Here is a 5,263-nt window from a genome sequence, read left to right on the forward strand (position 1 = left end):
AAATAAAATGCCACTAATGAAAATTAACTGCTAACAGCTTTGTATCTCCATCGGATTCAGATCTTTACAATTTGATGGAGGAGAGTTGGACTTAATACAACTAATAGCAATAGAACGATCATACGATAATAATTTTTGGCCTTTAAACTTTACTCTTTAAAATGTTTCTAAAAATTTATATGCTTTTGTGCTACGATTATCCAATGCCCACTTACTTGTCCAAGCATTATACAAGTCACAGGGAGAGGTCACTAGAGTTCTAGTTTCCTAGAGGAATTTCCATTCAAAGTTTCCATACAAGCTCATGAGGATGAAACCCCAGCATTGCATTTAGGCTCCACAATATCCTGTAGGGAGAGCTGAATATTCATTATGCTAATAAAATATGCCTTCCCCCTGCCCCACAGACTCAGATCTTGAGTCCCTGAAGAGCTGAAGAGACAATCTACACATCATCCAAAGGGTCTAAGGTAGATTTGACATTTGTCTCTCCAGAACATGCTCCAGGGAAATGAGGGAACAGCAACAAAAACAGCTTAGAATTGGTTGGAAACTTACCATATGCCAGGGACTGTCCAGACAGCTGTACTTGTCTTCACACAGTCAGTGCTCTAAACTGCCCCAAGGAGTAGACGACGTTACTAGTAGTATTTCCATGGGACTAATGGAGAAAGAAGGCACAGAGATGTTAAGGAACTTTCTCAGCATCACCCAGCAGTGAGTGGTGGAGCCAAAGGCCACGGGCATGATGAATGCTCTGCTGTGCTGCGTATTTGTGCAATCAAGGGTAAGATCCAAAGGCTACTGTAAAATATTTAGAATTTTACAACATGGGACTTCACAGGCAATAGACATTTGATTTCTTCACAAATCTTTAAGAGATGGAGACTTGAAAGGATTGGTTTGGGTATCATTTGGAGATGGTGCCCTGAGTGTGTCATTACCACAACAGGCAGCATGTCAGTGTCGGTCTCCTCACCTGAAGGTCTTGGGGTTATACATCAGAGAACACACGAAACCTGTCCCTGCTATACCTTCACAAAGGAGAAAGATGCTGTGTAACTGGGAAAGGAGACTATTCCCCTGCTCTAGTATCGCTCAGACATGTTTCCATGAAGTCAGAACTTAGGATCTTAAAAGTGCAGATTCCAAGGCCCGGCACGGTGGCTCAAGCCTGTAATCCCAGCACTTCTGGAGGCCAAGGCGGCTGGATCATCTGTGGTCGGGAGTTCAAGACCAGCCCGACCAACATGGAGAAACCCCATCTCTTTTAAAAATACAAAATTAGCCAGGCATGGTGGCATGTGCCTGTATTCCCAGCTACTCGGGAGGCTGAGGCAAGAGAATTGTTTGAACCCAGGAGGTGGAGGTTGCAGTGAGCCGAGATCATGCCAGTGCACTCCAGCCTGGGCAGACAGCAAAACTCTGTCTCAAAAAAAAAAAAAAAAAAAAAAAAAAAAAAAAAAAAAAAAAAAAAAAAAAAAAAAAAAAAAAAAAGTGCAGACTCCAGGAATCACACCCAGTGAATCTCAAGTAGTGTGGCCACAATGGTGTCCTAGGATCTGGAAATTTGCTGCTCAGCCTAAGGAACTTGCAGAAAGCTTATTAAATCCCTTTGGTAGCAAGGCTGTCTGTCTCTTCCCAGGACAGACATGAGGTTGGGAAGTGACCTTAGAGCACACAGAACACAGGACATGATGAACTCAGTGTGAGACTCACCATAAGGGTAAGGCAGAGGGACTTCTGAGAAGGCCTCACAACGCCATCTGGCCTTTCTCCTTGAAGGCCTCAGTTTATCTCGAATCCCTTCGCTTCATGGGCAGTGAATGAAGGGGTGCCAGGAAATGACCTTTTAGATCCCAAAATGGCATGGAGTCCTCTCAGGGACCATTGAACACATAGGACGGGCGGAGACGCAAGCTACTGTCCCCCTCCCACCAGCCTTGGTTTCCTTCTTGCACTGTCATTTCCTTCCATGGGAGCCTAGAGCAATGACAGGACTTAGGGCCAATGTCTTCCCTTCACTAACAGACACCTGCCCCTCACCTGAGGAGTTCGACTCCCTTCTCCTCCCTTCAGCTGTCCTTCTCCTTCTCCCACAGCAGACAGCTGTCCTTGGCAGCCTGACAACCTAGCCTGACCCCTTCCTCCCGTGTCCCAGCCTGGAGAGGGCTGTGCTCGCCAAGGAGGACATCAGTCCCAGGATCCCAGAGCCATGACCACCACAGAACCATCCTGAGCATCAGTGTCCTATGGCAGTGGCTGCCCTTTGACATGAAGCTTCACCACCCACCACGGCTGGCCTTGAAACATTTTCTTATCACAGAAAGTAACACAGAGGAACAAGGTTCCCACAACCCCTCCTGGGGAACATTGTGTCCTTCCCCATGTTACCGTGCTGTTTCCTCTGTACAGACTGCAACATTCCTATCCTTTTGATGTAATTAAGAAATTCTAGGATACTTCTTTTAAATCCTAAACTTGTGGTTTATAGTCAGAATATCATCACCACTTTGGGGCATTTTGGAAATTTCCAAGGGCAGCTTTGGATGTTCATGTAACTAGAAGCAGCTCCTGGCATTTGTGGGGTGAAGGTTACAGGGAGGCAAACAACTTTTTCCAGCGTCTTAAGTAAACTGGATTTTTTTCCATACACATCACTTCCCTGTGAACTGAGGGAGGATTGTGTGTTGCTTCACCTGGAAATTTAGAAAGATTTATTGATTGCTTTAGAAATCACATCACTTGCAGGGCATTCCATTCTTGGATTCCACTCTGACACAACATACCAATTATCAATTTGCTTCGTAGCTCTGCATGCCTGGGGGAAACAGTAAGGGGAATCCAACTTACCTACCAAAGGAGTCATTTCCAGGATAAGCTGTTCGTCATTGGGGAAATCAAGTGGGAGATGCTGGTAGTGTGATCTCTCGTGAGTTGATGAACACACCAGCTATGCCCGTTGCTGTTACTGCACTGAAGCTCTCTTTGCAGGTGTATCTCCCTCACCAGGCTCCGTGGTCTCTCCTGGAAGGTTGGCAACCCACCTTGTAGATCCCTGTATCCTCAGGATGGGACAGGTGACCTTACAGGCAAAAGGAAGACAGGGAACACTTGTGGAATTGTGATCTCCACATGGTTGGATGACCAAACGCTGAGTCACAGTGATGAGCCCTATGGATGGCAGTCTGCAGAAGGTATATAAAGTGGCTTTACTGCAGTTTAAAGACACAGATTTCATTTAATAATCCCAATTAACTATGGATTTTTTTTTTTTACAAATGGCAGAATCCTACAGCAAAATGACTAAGATCTGTGCAAGTTCTCTGGGTGTTGAAAACTGCGTTCCTAGTCTCGTGCCACATCAGGGCAAAGTAGTCTGACTCTTAGCCAGGCAATGCCACACAGATTGAGGAATGAGTCTGTCCTACACATGGCTCACAGACATTCTTTTTGATGTCTACACAGATCATCTCTATCCTACTGGGTCTGGAGTGAAGGAGATAAAACTCTTAGCAGCTTTGTAACAAAAGAACAGGTAGTAAGAAAGACAGCAATGCCCCCTTTTAAGAGAGAACGAAAATGAAGACAGCAGTGAAGTGTGGTGCTGGCATCAGGGGTCTCCCAGTAGGTCAGCACACAGAAAAGCAGCAGGAGTACAACTGGGAGTCCAGGGAGGGGCACTGGGGAGGGACCAAGACGAGTGTCCAGAGCAGCAAGAGGAAGAGAAAGGGCAAGTCTCCTCTCATGAGAAAGGAGCTTATCTAGACTCACCCAAGGCAGTCAGGTTGCTGGGTTCATATGGTCAATGCTATGGGTGTCAGTTGGGTGACTGCTACACCTTTCACCTACAAAGAAAATAACCTCACTGGCCAGGTCACATTTGTGCAGTATTTACTGAGGGCCCACTTTATTCAGTGGTGCCTTCAGTGAATTGTCCAATGCAGCCCCAACCCAAGGCCAAGTCTCAGTTTGAGGAATAAAATACTGTCCAGGGAGCCGCAAATGGTAGCTCACACCTCTAATCCAGGCACTTTGGGAGGCTGAGGTGGGAGGATTGCTTGAGCCCAGGAGTTTGAGACCAGCCTGAACAACAGGGTGAGATCACCATCTCCACAAAAAGTTTTAAAAATCAGCCAGGCACGATGCTGTACACATGTGGTCCAGCTACTGGGCGGGGGGCTGAGGTGGGACAATCACTTGAACACAGGAGGTCGAGGCCAGTGCAGTCTGTTCTGGGTGACACAGTGACACCATCTCGAAAAACAAAACAAAACAAAAAGACAACCATGGTGCGGGGGACAGAAGGGGAGCTTCTGACACAGAGGAAGTCAAAACCACCATAGCCCAGGTGGTAGGAACAGCTTCTCCCAGGGTGTGGTATGATATATATTATCTGCACCAGTTGCAGATGAGGTAAGAGGATCAGAGATGTTAAGCAACTCACTCAAGGTCACACATCTAGGGAGTGGTGGTGACCATTTCTCACTGAGGTCTGCTGAAATACAGAAGTCACTCCACTATTTGTGACACCAATTTCTCTTTATATTGCCACCTGTTTTAATTCGCATTCACTGACATATACTTACCTGTGGCTCCCCTGACCTTCATATTCTCATAAGCGGCTAAATAAGGTATACATTTTGTTTTAGCATATCAGGCCTTTCCCTTAAAGAACCTAAATTTCCCGTGCCAGGCACGATTGCCCAGCTTGGAACCAAACACTTATCTGGAATTCATCTTTCAACCACACACTAAGGACAGCAAATGGATTACTGCCACGTAGAGTTAACTCAGGTATTTCACGAATTCTGAACTATGATTTGAAATGTAACCAATTCCAACCAGAAACAGTAAAAACAGTGCTTCCCTATGAAAAGCATTCACAGGACGTTTTATTAAATGCCAAAGCATTCCAGGTAAGACACACTGCCCCTTTGACAGGGAGTTGTTGAAATTCTGCTCCTAAGAATACGGAAGTCTTGGCTGGGCACAGTGGCTCACGCCTGTAATCCCAGCACTTTGGGAGGCCGAGGCGGGCAGATCACAAGGTCAAGAGATCGAGACCATCCTGGCCAACACGGTGAAACCCCATCTCTACTAAAAATACAAAAAAATTAGCTGAGTGTGGTTCCATGCGCCTGTGGTCCTTGGGAGGCTGAGGCGGAAGAATGGCTTGAACCCTGGAGGTGGAGGTTGCAGTGAGCTGAGATTGCACCATTGCACTCCAGCCCGGTGACAGAGCAAGACTCCGTCTCAAAAA

At 46.3% G+C, this 5,263-nt stretch overlaps 1 long non-coding RNA gene across 1 annotated transcript; it reads right to left on the reverse strand.

Annotated features, from left to right (window-relative positions):
- Positions 1–6: 6 nt before the first annotated feature.
- On the reverse strand, positions 7–5,022 carry LOC119469902. The gene is made up of 3 exons (XR_005198761.1): positions 3,775–5,022; positions 2,854–3,188; positions 7–661 (listed from the first exon to the last, which is right to left on the reverse strand). It is a non-coding gene; the product is annotated as an uncharacterized LOC119469902 (long non-coding RNA).
- Positions 5,023–5,263: the final 241 nt, after the last annotated feature.

This window comes from Cebus imitator, unplaced genomic scaffold (assembly GCF_001604975.1).
Source record: "Cebus imitator isolate Cc_AM_T3 unplaced genomic scaffold, Cebus_imitator-1.0 Scaffold981, whole genome shotgun sequence".
NCBI lineage: Eukaryota > Metazoa > Chordata > Mammalia > Primates > Cebidae > Cebus > Cebus imitator.